The 23,136-nt window shown below is 45.9% G+C and overlaps 1 protein-coding gene across 2 annotated transcripts in view; it reads left to right on the top strand.

Annotated features, from left to right (window-relative positions):
- The window catches only part of KDSR (3-ketodihydrosphingosine reductase), a 738,731-nt gene that overhangs the window by 347,011 nt on the left and 368,584 nt on the right, over positions 1-23,136 (top strand). The window lies entirely within an intron of this gene.

Below are 23,136 nucleotides of genomic sequence, written 5' to 3'. Positions count from 1 at the left end.
AAATCAGGGCTACATACCAAATAAATAAAAAAAGTCAATCACAATCAATTTAACAAAATAAAACATGATTGATAGCAATTATTATGATCAGTGCCAAATTGTAGCGTGAGTAGCAAAACAATAAATATGTTTTTCATCAACATTATGTATGCCAAAAGAAAAAACCCAACAGTTGTGTGTGCATACGTATAGTAAAAAGTGGATAGAAATTGCCATTTTGAGGAGGGGGGAAGGGTAGGAGGTTGTAGATAGTCATAAAATGAAAGAGAAAGAAAAATAAATCAATGGTAAACACTATACAGAACATAGTTTAAATGTAAGGTCACCTTGGCTTGAGATGACTTTCATTTGTACAAATCACACTAGGTCGCAACATACTAGCGCATCTTACCCAGTATTTTTGATGCACCAAATATTCTTCACAGCATTATCATCCAGTCATGGAATAATCACAGTTTGCCTATGGGAGAAACCCCCACATTACATAAGTGGACTTCTACAGGTTTAAATATTGAAACACAAAAAATATATGTTCCTACATTGGTTTCCATCATGCATGTCTTTTACCCCTTATTCGGGAGAGTATAATCCTTTTGTCCCAATTTACCATGATTACTATATCATGTGTCATTACAAACTCGTCTCGTATTAAATACAGCACTTGTGTCAAAGCCATAATCATTGTTTGTGACTCCGTACTAAAATTTAACATAGTGTCTACGCGAAACTTATCAAAATAATAGGCTGCACCAATTTCTCTGCAAGCGAAATGGTGGCCGTGGAACTGAAGCCGCGTGTGTTATTTCCATATGCACGTGCAAAGATAGATAAAAAAGGATTTATTTCCTCATGTGAATGTTACGGGCAAGCTCCACGAGGGACCGCGTGCACCTAATCTGTGTGCGATACTTTAAAAAAGCGAGTTGTAGTGTCCGTATGTATCTTACCTTCGTCCTCTTCGATCTATACCTTTCTGTCCTCGTTCGAGTTTGTCCACCGGCTCCATGTTTGTTATTGGGTTGCTTAGCAACCTCGTCCTACTGCTGTTTCAATTATGGCTGCCATGTTTTGGGCTAATGTTCTCTGTTTTCAATTGTGATACGTGCCTTCACCACCATTCCTACTGATGGATGGATTCATGAAATGGTGTGCCTATCCTTGGTGTAACCTACATGTTTTAGTATGGCTAATACTACGAATGGATTAATGAAATGAGACGCAATTGCTTAGTTGTCGGTGTTCTTCACATTGTTATTTAGGTGTATATGGGATTAAGAATAATGCAGTGCACAGTTATAAAGTTAATAGTTCGCACTGATTGTTTTACTTAATTCAGAAAAGCCACGGGTGCATAGACAGATATTAAAATTAAATAGACTTTCTATTTTTAGTTAGCCCTTCTCATGGATAAATTGGTCAAAATTAGAGGTCCCACAATTGGTGGGAATTGCCCTTGTTTCTAGGTTAATCAGAAAATCCTTGTGCTCTTAATTCTAATTCTTTCAATGAAATGGTTTGCGGATTAATTCTCATTGGAGCCAATTGCTGGGGGATTGATGAGATCTTCCCTAATTCAAAGTATTTTGGAATGAACCTTGCCTGGGATTATGTTCCTTGTCTAGTCACGCACTATTGATGAGCCATGCCCAAGAATGCGAAAAAAGGAGAGTTATAAATAAATGATGTGCCAACTTTGACCAGACGTGTATATGTGTGTGGCCAGTGACAATGTCTATACATTTCCTCTCCTATGTAACAAATAAATAGGTCAAATTATTAGAAATATTTTACAAAAAAGAATACATCTCAGTATCAGAGTTTAAGACTCTTTCCACTGAGCGGAATTTCCAAATCATTCCAGCTTCTTCCTGCCGTAATTTGAGTTCATGGTTTCCTCCTCTTGGTCCCAGGGTTCACACATCTCAAGCCAAGCTGACCTTACATTTAAACTAGGTTCTGTATAGTGTTTGCCATTGATTTATTTATTTCTTTCTCTATCATTTTTTTGACTACCTACAACCTCCTACCCTTCCCCCTCCTCAAGATGGCCATTTCTATCCACTTTTTACTATACGTATGCACACACAACTGTTGGGTTTTTTCTTTTGGCATACATAATGTTGATTAAAAAAACATATATTTATTGTTTTGCTACTCGCGCTACAATTTGGCAGTGATCATAATAATTGCCATCAATCATGTTTTTTTTTTTTTGTTAAATTGATTGTGATTGACTTTTTGTATTTATTTGGTATGTAGCCCTGATTTGAAAAAGACGGTTTATACGTCGAAACACATGTCATCGGAAAAGGGCATTGAATATATATAAATCAACACTGTGTAAATCAAACACATAAGACGTGTGATCTTTTTCTTTTGAATGTAATTCAGCAATTGGGCGCATTAACATAATTCAAGTGTAACTACTCCAATCCTGTTATAATTAATCCAATCATCTTCTGCGATTGGGCACAAAAGCCTGTAGGCCTGAGTCGGGCTAGATTTATTAATCAACTTCCAAAAAGAAGCTATATTGTTACAGGACAAACTATACAGCATTATCTCCTCCTCCCGTTGGAGGATACAGGCTTTATACCTCCTCATCCAATTGTTATATCCCAGTTTCAGCTTTGTCCACCTGGGTCTTCGCACTGGCCACTGGAATCTTGATAAGTGCTCTGAGGTTCCATTTTAATTTCTGATTTCTATCACTGATGTTAATTACTTGGTGCTTCTCATAGTTTTAGGGTTAAACTCTGCATTAAAATACATGGAGAAAAAAAAACATACATTTCTCCGGGGGGAAAAACATTGTCAAATTCCTGCATGGGCCACATCGAGGTTGATGCTAGTATTTATTTTAAAGTATTTTTATTGGCATTTAACTTTTGGTAACATTTACATAATAACCTGTTAAAGCATCATTTCCACAAGGGGGGTAGGGGGCGAGTGGGGGATGTCAAAAGAAGAGGGAAAGGGAATGAAAAGAAAAGCAAGTGTGATACGCAAACATTGAACGATTGTAACTAAACAACTGATCTCTTTGCCTCTCGAATACGCTGGGGGTTCTGTCCCGGTTCATTCAGTCTTTCGGCATCAGAGTTCCTTGGGTGTTAGACTGGCGGATAAGTGCCAAGTCTAGTAATTCTGCGGGTGCTTTGGCGGGGCATTGGCTTTAAGTCTGATTCAATAGTGTTTCGGTGGATAGGGGATGGTTCAAGGGGGTTTGTCATCCGACGGATGAAACATCTCGTATTGGTGCTTTCCAGTCTTCAAATGTCGGGCTCGCCTCTCCTCCTGCTCTGTCTACTCCATCTCCCCACACCTTTGTTTCGGCCCCTGTCCAGTGCTCTTGCTCTCTGTACCATCTCTCGAATTGTGGACCTTTCGAGGATGTCCACGGCATTGCTATGGGTCTCTTGGCCAGCACGCACACCATGTCCATAAATTTCACTATGTTTCGTAGTTTGCTTATTATTGGGTACGTGCCGAGTAGGCATTCCTTCGGGGACCATTTGTATTGTGTCATTCTTGCCCTTCTGCAGGTCTATTCCACTCTGGACCAGAAAGTCTGGATCATCCGACACTCCCAGAACATATGCGTCATCCCCGCTCCCTCTAATTTACATCGAGGGCATAGTGGGTCACTGGTCTTGTTGATTCTGGCTATTTTCCCTGGTGTCATCTTCGTTCTGTAGAGGACTTGTAATTGGATTGGTCTGAATTGGGCGTTTCTCGACACCTCTCTAGGATATTTTAGGATTCTTTCCCATTCCTCTTCAGTGATTTCTTCCCCCAGGTCAGATTCCCACCTCGTTTTCAAAGCCTCACTTTTGGGGTTGGGTCTGTCCGATAGTTGGGCGTAAAGCCTAGATATTGGTATCCAGCCATCCCCTAGGTTGTATAGCAGTGTTATTAGTGGGTCTAGCTCCGGGTCATCTGTCCACTCTTGCCATTGTGATTTGGCGCTTTCTCTGACTTTTCTGTACCATAGGGATTGGCCGGTGGGCAAGCCCTCGTTGGCCACCATGTCTCGAATTCCCTGAAGGTTCCATCTTTGTACGTGTCTCCCCAGGTGTAAATACTGTACCTCTCCCACTGTCTAGTTCGGGCTAGGTCCGTTTTTCCTTTGCATACTCCTGCTGCTATCGGCATGTCTGCAGAGTAGGGGTGTACCCCTTTTGCGTACCTCTGGTTTCTGGTCCAGACCCTCTTGCCCAGCTCTACTACCATCGGAGTTTCCCCGAGGGAATCTGCCGGGACCCATAGTATCTCCTTCAAGTTTGCTGGGGCCACATGTTGTCTGAGTAATCTGGTTTCAGGGGTACATTCGTCGGACATCCGTTTAGTTACGTGACTTAGTTGTGCAGCAAGGTAGTATTTTCCTAGGTCTGGGAGTTGGATTCCGCCCGCTGTGTATGGCAGTGTCAGTGTGTTCAGGGATATTTTGTGTCTAGTGTTGTTCCAAAGTAGCGCTCTCAATAGTTTTTCCAGTACTCGGAAAAAAGAAAGAGGGATGAGGTAGTGTATGTTGTGGAAGAAATACAAGAATCTTGGTAGTACTATCATTTTAGCCACTGCAGTTCTGCCCATCATTGATAGTGGTAGTTTTGACCAGAATTTAATCGATTTTCTAAGCCCATGTACCGCTACCTGTGTGTTGCCCCCATGTTTGTGTTCTGGTGTGTGCCAGATGTTGACCCCGAGGTATTTAAAGGTGTGAAGCTTCCATTGGATTCCCACCGTTGGGAGATCAGTTTCAGTTTGTGCAACTAGATCAGTTCGTGCAACTAGATCAGCCAGGGGGAATATGCTGGATTTCTCTTTATTGAAGGAGATCCCTGACACCCGAGCCAAGTTCTCTAAGACCTCTAGGATTGTTGGTAGGTTGAGGTGGGGGTCCCTCGGATATAGTAAGACCTTGTCTGCGTACGATAAGATGATATGGTATTCTCCCCTTATCTGGATGCCAGCTTCAAAGAATTGCTTCCTCATGAATATGGCTAATGGTTCCAGTCACAGGATGTACAACATAGGTTATAGCGGACAGCCCTGCCTGGTACCCCTCTGGATGTCCCATAGTCCTGACACTGTCTTCCCAGTCTTCACTCTAGCCACCGGCGATTGGTATAGTATTTTTATCCATCTAATGAAGGAAGCCCCCAACCCAAACTCTCTCAGGACCTCCAGCAACCACTCCCAATATATGGAGTTAAAAGCTTTTGTGGCATCCAAGGAGACCACTGCGTATGTTGTTTGTAGGTTTTTGGTTTATGCCACTATATGTTGTAGTCGACGCAGATTTACTGCCGTGAACCCGTTTTGATCTTCGTGTATTAGTGTACCCATCACCTTGGAGAGTCTCTGCGCTAGAATGGTGGTTAGTATTTTTATATCATAATTAAGCATGGCTAGTGGCCTGTATGACCCGCATTCTTCTCTGGGTTTCCCGGGTTTGGGGATCAGCACTATCAGCGTCTCCCTCATGCTTTTGGGCACGGTCCCTCTCTCATAAGATTCTTTAAAGACTCCCAGAAGGGTGGGGGCCAGGGTCGCGTCATATGTTTTATAAAACTCAGGGGGCAGTCCATCATTGCCCGGGGTCTTGCTCGTGGACAGTGATTTGATTGCCTCGGTTATGTCCTCCAACGATAAGTCTTCAGTGAGGGTGGCTGCCTGGGCTTTGTCTAATGTTGGGAGGCCTATTTCTTCAAGGGTGTCTAAGATGTCCCCTTGCGGTATCATTGTTGTGTGGCTATACAGCTGGGTGTAGAATTGGCTATATGTCTCATTAATTTCCGGTTGTGATTTCTGGGTCTCACCATTGGGGGTTTTTATTTCAGTGATTGGGTATTTCGGGTGTTCTTTTTTGCATAGCCACGACAAATCTGCTTTGCTTTTCGCCTTCTGCGTGTGCTCTGTTGACCCTGGTTATGTAGTAAAATTTGGCTAATCTGGCCCATGCGTTCTGGCAGTAATTTCTGACTGTAACTAGTTCCTCCTCTGTTTCCCTTGTTTTAAGTGCCGTGGTTTCAAGTTGGGTGATTCCCTCTTCCCCAGCTTCTAGTTCTTTCCGTAGGGTTTTCCTTATACCTCCGGCGCTGGCGATAACCTCTCCCCTGATCACTACTTTTAGCGCTTCGCATATTGTGTCCCAGCCCTTTACGGAGCCTATTTTGATGTCCAGATATTCTTGTATTTCATCCCAGAGGTCCTCTCTGAAAGCCCAATCAGTGAGGGCTTCTGTCGGCATTCGCCACATTGGCATGGGTGGTCTGGGCCCTCTAGTTTTCCATTCCATAAGGAGTGGGGAGTGGTCTGCTATTATTCTTCCTAGATAGGATATTGACTCGACCTGAGGTAGGTGTTTGTCAACCAGCAGGTAATCCATCCTAGTGTACAGTGTGTGAGGAGATGAGAAATATGAGTATTTTCTATCTTTCAGGTGAAGTTCCCTCCGCACCTCAGCCAGGTCGAGATTCTCTAGTACTTTGTTCAGTGGGGATTGGGAAGAGGTAGCAGGTTTAGACCTATCTAGCGTGCAATCTCGTGTGCAGTTGAAATCGCCCCCCCACATAAACAGACCATCCCGATAGGGTGTTAATTTAGCACTTATCTTGGACAGGTATGCTGGGATGCCGTCGTTAGTAAGTGTTGACCATGCATACTTCCTGCTGTTCAATGCTGCCTTTTAGTATCAAGTATCTTCCCTCCGTGTCTGCTCCCTTAGAGTGTAGCTTGAAGGGCACTGAGCTGTCAATCCAGGTGTAGACTCCATGTGAGTACTTAGAGTAGGGGGCACCAAAGCCCTGTCCTCCCCACCATTCAGTCATTTTGGTGTTGCCTTCAGCTGTTAGGTGTGTTTCTTGCAATAGCGCAATGGAGACGTGTTTCCTTTTTAGGTATGATTTGATCCTAATCCTGCGCATGTAGGAGCCCATCCCTCTGTCGTTCCACGTCATCACCTTGATGTTCGCCGCCATCGTCGTGTTGTAGTGTCCTGATCAATGTCTCCGATGTTCTCTGGTTCTGTGTGTGTATCGTGGCAAAGAGTATAGAACATTTTGAACAGTAACTTAATAAACTCAACCAACTGCACCCAGCAGTTGTGCCACATGGGCCGTGCTCGGGTGCCCCCTCCATCTCTTGGCCTTTCCAAGCCATCCCTGGCGGGCTGCGATGCCATGGAAACAGGCCTGCATCGGTCCGTTCATGGGGTCGTGTCATTTTGCACGGGTTGGCGTAGGTTGTAGGCTGTCATGGGCAAAGTTTCCTTTGTGAGGCCGTTATATCAGTGTTGTGGACGTGTTGATGTCTTTTCGTCGTCAGCCATATTGTTGTGTTCGAGCCACATGTTTGCCGCTGCTGTAGTCTCTCGGAAAATGGCTCATCCTTTGTGTATGATCTTGAGCCTGGAAGGGTAGAGCAGCATGTATTTGAGGTTCAGTTGTCGTAGCCTGCCTTTAATTGGAATGTAGGAGTTTCTTGCCCTTTGGACCGCTCGGGTATAGTCTGGGTATATTATCTTTGCATTTTCTCTGCTTATTGCACCTTCCTCGCGTGAATACCGTAATATTACCTCCCTGTCTTGGAAGTTCAGGATTCTAGCTATAATTGGGTGTGGGTATGAGCCCGGTGGTGGCTTTTTCTGGAGTGCTATGTGTGCTCTTTCAACAGCAAAAACCTGGGAGAGTCTTCCGGCACCCACTTCCTGCTGCAACAGTGATTCTACAAAGTTCATGGGGTTGCGTCCCTTGAGTCCCTCCGAACCCCAAGTAAGCGGACGTTGTTGCGCCTGGATCTTCCCTCGGTGTCCTCCGCCATTTCTTCCAATATTCTGTTGTGTTTTTCTAACTCCTCCACTTTGGTCTGGACTTCTCTCCGTGTTGTGGCCATCTCTTGTCGGTTTGATTCCGTGGTTGTCGGCCGTTCTGCGAGGTTGCGCATGTCTTGACGCATTAATTGCATGTCCGATTTCACTTCCTCTATCTTGGTGTTAATGAATGAGTGGAGTCCTGATATTGTTTTGGTGTGCTCCTCTGGGGCACCTTGGGTTGGTTCAGGGCTCTTGGGTTCCGACCTTTATTCCTTTGTGCGGGCTACCACAAAGGATTCCATAATGCTGGCTTTGCCCTTTCCTTTCGGGGGGGGACATTGCCTCGCCTTACTGACTAGGCCCTCAGGCAGTCGCCCGGCCGCGTCGGTCCCCTCGCGCCTCGGGTCCACGTGTACGTGTGGTTCTGTGATTGCAACCCAGTATGTGTCTGGTTTGCACACTGTTTGTTCTCTTTAAGTAGTTGTAGGCCACTCAGTTGGGTAGCTTCTTCCAGGCCTTAGGTTGGCGGAGGCAGGTGATTATTGGTGTTTGAGGCAGTGGTGATGGTTCCAGGGATTCGCGGTGTTCAGCCAATGCGTGGTTGTGAGCCTGCTCAGTGGCTCACTTCTTGTGTTGCTGCGGCTTTTGGTCCAGTTGCCCCCTCGGTTGGTCACGTCGAATGTTGGTCTGCACCGGCGGGGTCATGTGGTCCCCAAGTACTGGTGTGATACTCGCTGCTTAATGGACGGCAGCTTTCGTGTGTCCCTGGCCGACTGATGCAGGCGTTTTCCTGTCTCAGGCCAGCGAGTCGCCAGCTCTCGCTGACGTGCAGGGCTATGATGCGACCAGGGCACCCGGCCGAGGGCTGTGTTCTTCAATGCCAGCAGTTTGGATTGGAGTTTGGTGGTCTCGAGTGCTCAATATTGTGTCTCATTTCAGGTGTCTTGGTTGGGTTACGGCCCCAATAGTTGATCCTTTTCCCAGCTACGGGTTTGTATTGGTGTTCTGGAGCTCCTCCAATCGCCCCAAGGCAGTGTGCAGCCTCGTATGTGTCTGTAGAGCATGTGTCGCTTCACTGGGGCCCAGCCGGAGCACACTGTATAGCAAGTTTCCCCTGCTGCTGTTCAGCTTGTCATGGCGGTACGGTTGCGCAACACCGTTCCCAACTCGGCTCCCTTCTGTTTACTGTGTGCAGCCTTCCCAGGGTGGGGTGTTCAGGTATTGGACACCCCCAGGATAAAGTCGCAGGTCCTCAGTGAGTGGGGGTATTTCAGGTCGAGTTGTTCAGTTCATGCACTGGTGTTGGGGTATTCCTCTATGAGGCAATCAGTGCACGAGTGCAGCCCCCATCAGCCTTGACGGGCTCGCCACAGAAATGTTTGCGGAGCTTCCCGCTCCTTAAGTTCAGGGGCGCGCTCCCACTGACCTGTATGGCGCCGGCGTCCTCAGCGGGCAATTATTACAGGCCTGCGTGCCTTCTGCGCTCGTTGGGTCTTGTGGTCTCGGTGGGGGCACTCCCGCGACTCCTCCGGGATCTGGCCCAGTCACTTCCCTAAGTGTTGTCGTGCCCCAGCAGTCCTAGTGTGGGGGAGGGCTTCTTCTCCAGCCTTCCTTTCGGGCTAAGCAGTTACTAGCAACGGGGGCCCCAACAGCGCACCATTGCTGCCCGCAACCGCGGTCCAACAGGCACAGTCCTGGCAGGAAGCGCGGGCACCCCCCTGCTCTCCCGCTCCACGCTGAAAACTCAGCTCGTCCCAGGCGGCACGCCACGCCACCTGTTGTTTTCCCTTCCAGTAATGGGAGCCAGCAGGTGCTCCTGGTCAATCCCACGCCGTAGATGTCGGCGTAGTTCAAGTCGTTCGTGCTGTGGCTGATCTGTAGACTCAGTCCTCCCCCAGGCAGGCAGTGAGAACCGCCAGCGCCATTTTGAAGGCTGCAGGGGCGTCTTGATGAAGTGATCGTTTCGGCAACTTGCTAGGTCCGATTCTCGTTGGAGAACACACCGGACGGCTGGTAAAAGGTTTATGCACCATTAACTGCAATTTGTTGTTAGATATTCTGCTTTTTTCCGCTGCCAGAGGATCATACGTAGGATCTCGGACGGGAGCTCAGCCAGGCTGCTTCCTCACTCCATGTGCGCTAGCCACGCCTCATTGAGGTCGATGCTAGTAATCTTTCATTGTAAATTGCTGCAAAATGATTATTCTATCTCAAGCAATTACCTCCTGTATTTTTAATCTGAGATGTTTTAGTGGCCAGGGGAGGGTGAGAAGCGTTGGCCTCAAACATCCATTCTGGTGGTTGCTGGTGGTGGTCTTAAACACACTGAAGTTGGAGCACATCGTAGTTGGATCACATCATGAATAAAAAATCAGTGGCAAACATATAATCAGTAAGAGATGCAGAGTTTCCCAGGTGGAGCGAGGTGGAATATCTCCCGGAATATGCCCATTAAACTGGCAAAGGCCCCAAGTATTCATGAGATTAAGCCACGCCTGACCTTGACTTAGAGATTCTTTAGAATAGTGCCTAGAATAAAGGGGGGGGAGAATCCTGTTTCTACACATGTACAATTCAGCTCACTTGCGATTAAAACATTTGGCGAACCACTAATAAACATCCTTCTATAAAGTATTGAAGTCATGCAAGTCAAAAAGGATTCCACCGAGATATGCAAGCTATTCCAATACACATTAATCAAAAGGACATGGTTGATTCTGGTTTACTCTGTATCCCATTTAATTTCTGTGGCTTCTATATAAGGGGATTCCATTGGCCAGCTGGGGGGAGAGAAGTATATCGTGGATGCCTAGATCTAGTAACTTTTCAATGACTAAGTGGGCCTGGCCACAACTGTTTCAGGACAATATGCTCAGAGATTTGGGACTGAAGATACTGAGGGACTGATTAGAGGTTGGACCATGCTATAAAGCAGAGGCTTTAAGATAATTGGTTGAGAGCATGTATGCTTGGGGTATGATATGATGTAACCGAGTTCAGGAAGGTATGACCAAAGCACAAATGTGAATGTAGAATGTTAGTCATATGGTCTCATTCATAGTTTGCTGGTAAAACACTGGTAATTCCATCATGCCAGTATTCCCGTCTCCGGCAGGGCGACCGCTGGAAATACTGGTGTGCTCTGGTGCGTGCAGAACCCCGGCCGGAAGTGGTAATACCGGCTTGTTAGGACAGTTTTTCTATAGTCCAACTATGGGCTTCATAAAACCATACATCTGAGGCAGCACATAAATCCACTCTTAGTATAACAGGAAGCTTGCCAGCAGCCATCTTTAAAACTCGATCCAGGTTGAATCGCCAACTGCCATCCACTGCTAAAGGAAGTGCCTAACATGTCTGGAAGCCAGGAGATCCGAGTCCATGACATCTGCATGCGCAAACCAACATTTTCAGAGGCCAAGCTGACTGCACTGGCAAACACTGTGGTGCAGCACTTGGAGGCATTCTTTGGGGCAGGCCACAGAAAGACCAGCCAGAAAAGAAAGACTGCCATATAGCAGAAGGTGGTTGACAATGTGATGGCTGTGGGGGACTGTCCCCCACACGAAGAGGGACTGCCCGAAGCGCTTGAATGATCTGGGACCTCATCTCCCAGCATAGGAGGGAGATGTCTGCCACAGGAGGAGGGACAGTGGCACCCCTCCACCTCACGCCATGGGAGGTGACAGGCAGCTCCATCTTGCACATGGAGGGCATTGAGTGTGTTGGGACGTCAGAGGCAGGAGCTGGGACCCAAGGCAAAGGTGTTTAAGTACAACAAAGCCCATGCAAATGTTGTGTCCAAATCCCCTAGCACCAAACCACCTAGTGTGCAAGTAAACTGGCCCAACTTATGTCCCTCACAGCAAATGGGCAGATCACACACACATGCCAGGGGGTGCAGGTATGCGTTGCCATGCACAAGCACCGTAGCAAAAATGTATAGCCTCACACACAGGGTATCTGGGTATGGCCACTGGCACAACAACCTCTGCATCAGCCCCACTGCCGTACAGCTGCCCCACCATCACCCCCCACCACTGCAAGTGGCCCACCAGTGGTGCCTGTGTTGCCACCCTCACCACACCAGTGGTCAGTGGACCCACCAATGGTCAGCAGGGAGATGCTCCAGCCCCAAGAGCCACCTCTGGCAGGCCTGACCGGACCAAAGTATGGGCACTACGGGCTGCTGCCCCTCCTGTGCCCTCACCACCGGCACTACAGCCACCAGTCCTTTGGTTGCAGGGTCACCACAACTGACGAGGAGGACACATCTTACCCGGCCCCTTGTTACAGCATACTGCCCAGCATCCGATCCCTGGACACGCACCTCCATGCCATTGAGGACAGGCAGTCAGAATTCACTGTTATAGAATGCCAGCACCTCGAGAGGATGCACCTGATGTGGGAATGCATGCAGGCATCGAGCCACAAGACTGCCAGGCGCCTTCGACATGCCACCGCTGCCCTAGTCTCCCTTGTCCAAAAGGGGCATGAGGGCAATGAGGTAGCCTCTGCCACAGCAGAGGCCATCAGTCACAGCATACAATTGACCCTGCAGCACATGCAGGGCCAGGGATCTGACCAGTCGCCCTCACGAGGGCTCCCAGCCTGGAACCCCACAGCACCGTTCCCAGTGACTCCAGTCATCAAAGGAGCACGCAAAGAGCCCCATTGTAAAGAGATGCCACATGTGACTGTAGAACACTGGCCGGATGCATCACTGGGTGTGTGGTGAGGGCCAGGGAGCAGGAGCTTGGAAGGGAAGAGGTGCTTGGAGTGGGATGGTGTGTGGGGAGGGTAGAGGGAGGTGTGTTTGGGGTTGCCAATATTCGCATTATAACACAAAACATTCCTTTTTTTTTAACAAGTGTTTACTGTGATGCTGCATGTTATTTACAAAGGGGCAGAGTAAAGGGTAAACTCATAAGTTTCCAAGCAGTTCTTGTTGGGCCATGCGCCCATCTCTGGCCTCCATGCGCTCAGTGCGCACATGCATGGGACCGGCATCATCATCATCATCCTCCTCTGGCGGAAGGCATGCCAAGATCTGGGGGCAGGTGTATGTTGCGCTTGGTGCAGATGTTGTGCAACATTGCACAGTGTAAGGAAGGGCATGGTATCAAAGCATGACGGACACAAGTGATCACAATTCAAGGGTGTTTATTAAACTGTAAAAATGGGTGAGATTAATGCATAATCTAACCCTAAATCTACGATGGGAGCAAGCTACGACCATCAAATAATAATACTGTCCTTGTGGAGTCTAGTCAAATAAAAAGGGCCTATACTAAAAAAAAATGCCAATCCTTACAACTATGCTACAAAATAGTGTGGGATAATGGTCACAAGAAAAGAAAGAAGTGTTCACAGAATGATGTCGGGATGTTATGGTTGAGGGTCTCCCTTCCCCACGTTTGTTGCACGGGACAAAGGACGCTTGAGCACAACACACTCCTGGGCTTCTACGGCACAAGGTTACAGTTACTTTTCCTCAATATTGGGACCATCTGTGTCCAAGTCTTTCATGCAAAGTCTCGTGCTTCAGAGGGACTGATGTGCCATTAACCAACAAAACAAACAGTTCCTTCTGGTAACCTTCACATCGGGTCACTACTCTTCACCCTTGGATCCCCTCAGCTGGTTTCCGATCCTTCTTTCAGCGTTAGCCTCTCAAAGCACTTGTTAATTTAAACTGGGGCTTCCGAAGGGTGATCACGTCTCGTTGGGTCACTTTGTCCTTCTATTGCAAGTGCGTGCTCCACAATATCACAGTTTGCACTGTGTTCCCCTCAACCGGGTGTAAAGGCCAGTTTCACAATTCCATCAGCCGGGTTTGCACGTTCCACAGTTCACAATTTTTAAATCTCATCAGAAAGCGGGGTTCTTTTCACCTACCTTTCTCTTGACATCCCTTTGTCGGGTTGACATTTGCAACAGTTCACATTTCAACAAAGTCATTCTAAACCCCTTAGGTTCTTCCCTTTACCTAAGTCCGGGTCTCAGCCCCCAGTCAGGCTTTCCGTAAAGCCCCAATCAGGCTTTGCGCAGTTAATTCATCATAATGTTCTAGAGTGTGTTCGGGTTCACCCCAATTCGCTGGCATCCCTCAGTGGGGTTCACGTCGGCCTCCATAATGTATCAAAGACTTTCGACTGTACAAGGGGGTTGGTTTGACCATCGTATGGCCCCCTTGACACCTCACGACTGCCTCTTTTAAGGCCTCTTGGTGCTTATTGTTTCTCCTGGTTTCGGGAGAGGGGGCACCAGCCAGAGACCCCGAATGAGCGCCCAGGCGGTGCAGGACCACTCTATCTTTGATGACAATTTCCCCCTCAAAGTTCCCAAGGGTCTCTCTCTGCCGGGCTCTGACTCCTCTTAAGGTTTAGAGAAAGAAGTAAACACACATGCACACCTAAATATGTATAAAATTTACCTTTTTACGGATTTTAGTCAAGTGACAAGGTGCAGAGGAGAATACACAACCCTGATACTAGGTTGTGAGTTTGAGAAAAACTGAGAAGAAAGGCTATCCACAGGCTGTGGAACCCTCACGTCCCCCGCACACTCGGGGTTACTGTCCTGAGACAGACAATAGCTGAAGCTTTATCAATGTGAATATTCACAACAAGGTAAGTAAAAGAGTTTGGAATTGTTCAATTTGTATAGGTAAACGGACATTTCACCAATAGGTTAGAGGGAAGTATAATGTTTTCATTTATTTAAAAGTTCTCAATTCCACTGATTTCAAATAAATGTTATTCAGAGATAAATCGATTTTATTTATTTTGCAAATGCTAATAACCTCGTAGCTCAGACAATTTTTATAACGCCATACATTTCTGTTTGTACATGTTTTCACCATATTAACTTCCTTTGTGAAAAACAAGTGACTAACAGTCTCTGTTATGTTTACTAAAGTTACAGCGGTACTCAACACGTTTCGGGAAATAATTTCCCTTCATCAGGAGTAAATGCTTGTGATTTTCATAGTATACATTAGTTGATAAAAAATTCTTAGATCCTTTGAATTCTTTAGTTCTTCATGGGTCTCTAGAAAATGACAACATTCAGACAATATTATGTGAGTATCTTATTAGAAAATCAACTAGGTTTCTTCATATGGTCACAAATAGTACAGTCTCCTACCTCACATTGGTGCCCCCAGGTTATTCATAGTGCTGCAATTTCAGCTGTGGTAATTATCCCATTCAGATGATCCATACCTCATCACAGGTTATAGGTAACCTAGAAGTGTAATATATATCTGCTTCGATAATGGTGCAGTTTGGTGCAGAGAGCAAGTCACTGTCATGTACTAGATTTTAAGGATTAGTATCCGTGTGTGGAAAAAATGCTACCTCTAATCCTGGCGTTAGGGACAGGTGGTTTAGGATGCCTTAGTGTCCTAGTTCAAAAACGAAGAAGAGGAGATTCTAATAAGTTTGTATTGGTCAGTAAAAGTAAATACAAACAGGCACTGAAGTAAAAATCTTACCTGTGCTGTCCTAATTTTCAAGCGGGCAAGTCAGTGTTGTCCTCTCTTAAGGTACAAAATCTACCTAAAGATTAAAGAAAGAAAGGAGGTAGGAGGTCTTAATGGTCTAAGAATATAACATTATAAAGTTAGTGGACTCACTACACGAATTAGGGGATGTGTCCCGTTTTGGGAACAAAAACACAAGGTCTATCTCTTACCTCTGAGTGAGCAGGCAGGTGCAACTTGAAAGTGTTCACCTTGCACGTCATCCAATATCGGATGTAGAAGTGCCTTCTGTGATTATCGGAGCACAAAAAGTAAAAACGTCAGAAAATGGTGTTTGTGTGTACCAAAAGTAAATACGCGTCAAACGCGCGTCAGGAGCTAAAAGGCTCATCTGTATAAGTTGCAAGAAGATTTCTGACGCAACCCAGTGTCTAAAGTGGGTGCAATCGCACTAACAAAGTAGGACGTATTCCTAGTCATTTAATGTCAATATTTGAATGCCAATGTGCAATGTGTTGATATTGAGTTCTGTGGTCAGAGAGGTGGTTGACCCCTCGCTATATGATGTTCATCCGGTATGTACAACTGTCAGGTTGACCACAAGTTTTGTAAGGAAATTCTAAAGTATTCAAATGATCATGTGACTCTCTCATGCCTGATATCATTATGGTGTAGGGGACTGTAGACTAATCCCACCTTAGGGCACCTCTGCTCACAATCTCCCTTATTTTTATGGCACCATTTCGACAAGTATGCGTTCAAAATTCATAACACATTTGTGCTAAGTGATTAATGCATCAGTCAACACTTAACCATTAAAAGTGCAGTTAGTGTTCCATTGCAATCAAATATGACTTCAGTAGTACAGTCTTTGGTAAGTGTGGTATATATGGGCCGCATCCGGGCTTCCAGGATATGAGGACCAATGTTATAATGAGACATTGCCTACATGAATATTTTGGCTCCCCTGATGATAATAAACTCTATGTATATGTTGGATGTATCTATGTGAACCTATTAGAGGAAAGCTCCCAGGTGAAAATCTTCATTCATCCCATAGGGGTTCATACTATCCAATATGTCAATCAGAACAGTTCCCGTTGATCCAATCTTTTAGCATGATTTCCTCCTCTTGAGGGTCTTGTGACTACTTCCAGTATTTGATAACGTAGCTGGGCTACTGAATGGTGTTTGTCAGTGAAATGTTGTGCCACTGGTGACCGGTCGTTCTTCGTCCTGATGTTGCTCTTATGCTCATTGCATCTATCTTTCATTTTCCTAGTGGTTTGGCCCACATAATAGATCCCGCAAGGGCAACTCAGTGCATGTATTACCGACTTTGTGTCGCAGGAAGCATAGTGTCTCAGTTTAATCTTGGCTCCTGTTCGTGGTTGTTTTACATAATCACTTTTGGTAATATTGTTGCAGTTACCACAGTGTAGACATGGAAAAGTTCCAAGTTTCTTGGTCTGTAATGTTATTTGTCGTTGTTCCTAGGTACGTTCAGCTTTCATAAATTGGTCCCTAAAGTTTTTCCCTCTTTTATATGCTATCAGAGGTGGTTCTGGAAAGAGTTTCTGGAGTTGAGGATCCATTTGTATAATCCTCCAGTTCTTTCTTATTAGGCGAGTAATTTGGTGACTCTGACTAGAGTATTTCAGGGTATATAGAAATGGTATCTCCTTCTGTTCCGGTTTCTTCCTCAGCAAGTCTTCTCTTGATGTAAGAATGGAGCTTTCCTTTGCAGCTGTGATGTTTTTGGGGTAACCTCTCTCCAGGTATTTACCTGTCATCTTGTCCATTTCAACTGTAAGTGTAGATTCCACTGAGGTAATTCTTTTTGCCTGAAGGAACTTACTGTATGGTAAGTTGTTTTTCAGGTGTCCCGGATGGTGTCATGACCGCAGCCTCCAAGGAGTCGGGTTTAGCCCAACTGCCTCGGAAGCTGGGTCACAACTTCATTTCCAGGCACCTATCGGCTCCCATAGGGGCCTTATGGACCTTGTCCTGGCGCCAGTGGCGCCATGCTCATAAGGGGACTCAGTCCCGGCACAGGACGTGCCGGGCTCATGATGTAAGGAATGGTGCTTGGGTGGACCTACCTGCTGCAGACCATGCTGCTCACTCACCTGCAGGATGAAATCCTCATCCATCCATGGCTGGAACTACTTTACCTCTGGGTGTGGCCAGCACCACTCCCTGGGACTGGATACTGGAACTATTCTGGAAGCTGGGACTTCTTACCTGGGCGAGGCTGCTGTGGAAGGAGACACCTAAGCACTCCAGTAAGCTATTTAAGCCACGCCGATCAGAGCAACGTGCTTCGCGTTATTCTGCAATAGCAGCAGGACGCTCACCGTGTCCGCTCCAGAGAATCTTCAACTTCTGTATCTGGGGAAGAAAAATCCGCAATCTTACCTTCCGAAATACCATATTCGTCTTCAGCAGCATCTGAAAAGGGAAAAGAACACCAGGTTAGCACGAGATAAAAACCAGCGCAGCACTTACCCAGTCCATCGGTGCATCTCAAGCCACGGGCTGCAGCTTTACATTTTTTCCGGCACCCTGTGGAAGCAAAGACATTGGTTAGTAAACCTCCGTGAAACTTTCCTTACCTGCGCTGCATTCTTCTCGCCTCCGCCGACGCTGCTACTCGCATCTGCAAAACAAAAGGACATCATTAAGAAATACAAAACTCCATCTATACGCACGTGTTTTGAGCAGCGCTCATCTTTCTCACTCCTCGGTGCATTCCTCGACATCCATTTTTCTACCCAGCTGCTTCTGCGACCTGAAAAAGGAAAAGAGACATTAAGAAGTGCTTTTAACTTCGAATTGACATTTTCTACTTACTTGCCTGCAATACCTTCGCCATTCCATCGCTCTCCGGACCTCCATATTCAAGCAACCGCCGTTCGTGCTGCTAACAACGGCCTAGCTCCAAATCTTCATCCTCTGCAACCAAGAGGCTGGACAATTAACCAGTGAAGTAACTGGCTTCGGCGCCCCTGCACAGACGCAGGATGGAGAGCTCCGCTTTCACCTACATAAGGTGAGCACATTTAGCCTACGAACTACTTGGGAGTACCAGGAAGGGGAGGCAGCTTACCCAGTCAGGCTTATATATCCATATTAACCCCTTGCTCTCATAATTGCAGACACCTCACCCTTCAGATCAAGATCTCAGTGGGGAAAGGGCCTTTCCAGGGTGGCATTCGAGGCCTGCGCGTGACCCTAGAAGACTCCGAGAACCCTCAGCCCAGACCTGCGCCTCCGAGGGATTCAGGTGAGCGTTACAGATGGTGACTCTAGTAATGTAAGCTGTTCACATCCGTCGGTTTTGTAAAAAGATTTGTAATGATTTCTCCATTTGTCAATTCCAGTTCAACGTCCAGGTATTGGATCTTGGGACTACCTATTTCCATAGTGAATTTGATCCTGTCGTTCAACGAATTGATGTGTACTAGGAACTTGTCAAGTGACTTTGTCCCCTCTCCAAATGACGAAAACGTTGTCGATGTATCTCATCCAACAGATTAGTCTGGGTCCCCAGTCTAGATGTGTGATTATGTTCTGTTTCCGAATGATACATGAATAAGTTGGCGTATGCAGGGGCCATTGCTGAACCCATTGAGGTACCGGATGCTTTTAGGTAAAATTGACGGTTAAACCTGAAGAAGTTATTGTGTAGGATAATGGTAGCCAATTCCAGTACGAATGTTCTTTCAGCTTTGCAGTCTTATTCTTGTAAAAGTGCCCATTCTAATGCTTCTAATCCTTTATCATGAGGAATGGAAGTATACAGGCTCTGTACATCAAATGTTACCAACAAATAATAGTTATGCAACTCCTGTAGATTTTGTATGATGTTCAAGAAGTGGGTAGTGTCACGTAAGTAAGTACTGGTCTTTCGTACTATAGTTTGGAGTATCTGGTCAACATAAATTGCAAGAGGATGAAATAGGCTATCTGTTCCTGCAACTATTGGTCTTAACGGTGGTTGAACCAGTTGTTTGTAGATCTTTGGGAGACCATACAATACTGGTATGATGGAATTGGCTTTGTTGAGAAATCTCCTAGTTTTTTCTGTTATCCAACCGTTGTCCACTGCTTTCTCGAGTACCTTTTCGATCATTGTAGATATTCTTAAAGTGGAGTCCTCATTAATAGGGATATAGGTATCTGTCATCCAGAAGTAGTAGGCATTGAGAATTATAAAAGGAAGTGTCCATGATTACTTTTGCTCCCTCTTTGTCAGCGGGTTTCAGTGTCAATGTACTGTCATCAGCCAACTCTATAATATTTTGCTCTGATGTTTCGTATGTTATACTTCTTCACCGTACAGTATTACAATTTTTTGAGTTGGTTTAACATCTGAGTTTCAAAAAGTTTTAGAGTAGTGTTTTGGGTGGGGGGGTTTAAAGTACTCAATGGTTTGATTTCAAGGTATTCTGTCAAGGGAGGAATATTTATTGGAGGTTGTATATCAAAGAAAACCTTGAGCCTCATTTTTCTCATGATTCTATATAGGTTAACACGTTCCTCCAAGTGTGTTGTATTTTGTGTGGGAGTGAAGGAGAGACCCAAATTCAATACTTGCAGCTGGTTGTTAGATAGTTGTTTCGAAGATAAGTTAACCACTAGGTGGTGTTTGTTTTTTTCTTTGACCTTAGATTTCTTAGACCTTCTTTGTGTGGTCTTCCGTCTAAAAAAGCTTGTGGTGCTGCTGTAGAGGTTGTGGCTGTTTGTGAATTATGGAAATTATCGCTTCTTGTATTCGGTGTTGTGGAAAATTCCCCTGCGGTATTACTTCTTCCTGTAGTGTCTTCGTTACTTGAGGGGATGTCACTACTCTTGTCACTAGTGTCTTGTCTTGGTTCTCCTGGAGATGGTCTGTTCGGGGGGGTCGGTTTATTAGATTGAACAATTGCTCCAGACTCGTAGCCTTGGGGTCCAAAGGATTCCCTAACCACCTATTTAAAATCTCCCAATACAACGGTAGAGCTAAAAGGCTTATTCATGTCCACCAGAATGGTTGACATTTCCTCCTAGAAGGTTGGAGTGTCTTCAGGGTGATGGTAGAGTACTAAAATATTAAGTTATTTGGGGAAGATGTTGTTTTTATCATTGCCGCTTCACAATCCGTAAGTGAAACTGGTGTTTGAAAGAAGCCCAATTTCTGTCTGACTAGAATCGCCACCCCACCTCCCATACTATGTTCTCTATTCTGATTTACAAATGTATAGTCTGTTGGAGTAGCAAGTTCAATATTTGTGGCCGCTAGACATTTTCAGCCATGGCTCAGTGAGGCACATGGTGTCGACTTCATGATCTACTATGTGATCTTTTACATTTGTAGCATGTTTATCCACCTTCCTTTCTCCATTATCCTTGCATAAACTACTTTAGCCATGCAACACGCATGCAATGGCTGACGTCACCTATGACATTTTTTGTATATAAATGTGTTTTTATGTAATATGCGCTGAGAGCTCGAGCAAACGTCAGTTGCTGTCTGTTGAAACCTCCCTGTTTTAGAGAATTGTTAATAAAACAGTAAACTTTGCCACATTCCTGAGTTGGTTCGATTATTTGGACTCTTGAGTTGTTATTCTGCATTCCATCCATGCGTGTTACCTGTAACGCTCACCTGGTATCCACGGGGACGTCACTCAGCCTGTCCTGACCTCTTACGACCTTGAACCCTTCCCTGGAGGCTATTCAACTGGAGACTGGGCCTGAAACACAGCATTGGTAGAGTTTAACTCCCTATTGTCTGTGTGCTTGAACCCCTACTTCCCAGGGGTCCAACCCTTCCCTTTGATCCACAGCTCACCTTGTTTTCTTGGATAGTGCGCTCTCCGTCCTGCTTTCAGCGCTGGGGCGCGTTGATTGATGCATGCTCGTTGCTGCCTAGTTACTTCACTGGCAAGAGTCTGACAGGTAAATATAATGAGTCTTTTGAACCGTTCTCTAACTTAGTTCCTTTCCTTCCTTAGATGATGGCCGGCGTCCGGGGATGGCGGCGTGCTGCTGAGATGAGTAGCGCTGAAGGTGAGTGAGAGCGCGATGCACCCCTTTCGTATTTGCATTGAACTGAGTTCTTTTTCTGTGTCTTTTAGGTGCCGCAACGTTTTCAGCGTGTATGCCGGTTATGAAGAACAAATGCAGTGGGTAAGCGCGGTATGCGGCGCCTCTAGATGTTTCCACTCTAACCTGGAGTGTCTTTTCCCTCTTGCAGATGGATGAGAAGTTCCGAAGACAGAGTTCCCCCAGAGCGGCTGGGATTCAGGTAAGCGTTTGAAGCTCGTAAGATTTGTAGAATGCTTACTAATGCCCTTTTTCTGTTCTTTTCCCTTTTCCTTAGGAAGCAGCGTGCCGGGATGGGAATGACACCGCCGAGATGCCCGCAGAAAAGAAGGAGCGATGAATGATGGGCAGAAGCGCCGCAAGGTAAGGCTGTTCCTAACAGTGTTCTTGTTCTTGCAGGAGCTGAGCGCAGAAGAAAGATGCAGGCCTACTGGAGATCGATCCGAACACGGTGAGCGTCACGCTGCAGGTGCAGAAAACGCAAAGCATGTTTCTCAGCCTGGGTGTGGCTTAAATAGTCTCTGGATATCCCAGGTGTCTCTGAGCTGAACCACACCCAAAAGACTAGACCGCACATGCAGTTCTTGGAACCGAAATATGTGGGGGCATCCATCTTGTCCCCATCAATGCCCTACAAGTCCAATCCCCAATGTTATCCTATGGGAGAGAGTGAGTGAGTCTGGTGCCACAAGCGCCAAGTCTGACTCCAAGTGGGTCTTTGGAGGGATGGAGAGGCCCTTGAGGGCCATGTAGGTGATTGTGGCCTGGCTCCAGCCTGACATCTTGGAGGGCTGGGGGACATGAGGGGCAGGAATCACCACATTACCCAAAGGACCCTAAATTCATGTAGTAGCACTGCGGATGGTTCAAGATCCAAACTAGTTTGCCCCTAGTCTTTCGGATGAATGAGTATCTTCTGCTATTATCTGGAAGATTGCAGGGTTTCCTGTGGAGAGCACCGAACAGCGATAAACTTGCAAGTAGCACCAAGACAGTGGGCAGGTGCCCTTTGACAAAATCCCTGCCCGGTTTCCAGAGATGTTCTGCGGATGGAAGGCAAAGTGGTCGGATTGGAGGAGTCGCTACCAAAGGGCTCGAGTCGATTAACGAACAAATGGTGAGTAGATTAAGGGGTGTGGCAAATAAAGGTGATGGGGTGTGATCATTTTTAAGTAACTGGAAATATTGTGTGAAGAGAAGAATAGTGCCTAGAGTCCTGACTCAAGGGATTTGCAGAAGGAGACATTTCAAATCCCAATGGGAGTAAAGCAGAAACATATAATGCACAAACAGGTTCGTGTAAGGTGATGTCTCGAACCCTGTACAGGGTATAGAAAAGGCGAGAGAAGAGTGAAACGTGATCACAGTGTTTATTAATGTTTAAAGTTGACTAGTCTGTGTTTGTACAGTAGAAATATCGAAGCGGGATAGAAGTTGTGAAATAATTGAAGAGCTATAGTGACTACCTAGTGAAGAGGTTGGTACCAGTCTAAAGGTAGAGATGGCTAATTAAGAAATTAGAGGCTTGAGTGGCGATTGATGGTGCACGCTCATATTTGTTATTTTAAAAGCGATTGAAAAAGTGGTGATTCACGCAAAGGTTTACAGGTTCTTTCATAAAGTCTGGTAAGTATTGCCAGTCAATGTTGGACTTGTCATAATGGAAGAAACTACGCTGATGCACTTATGCAAGACACTGCCAAAGCACATGCCCAAGCTCAAACAGTATAGTGTGGAATGGGTA

This window comes from Ambystoma mexicanum, chromosome 5p (assembly GCF_040938575.1).
Source record: "Ambystoma mexicanum isolate Mex_15411 chromosome 5p, UKY_AmexF1_1, whole genome shotgun sequence".
NCBI lineage: Eukaryota > Metazoa > Chordata > Amphibia > Caudata > Ambystomatidae > Ambystoma > Ambystoma mexicanum.
Note: the sequence above shows the minus strand (reverse complement) of the source record. Positions and strands in the feature narration are given on the sequence as shown.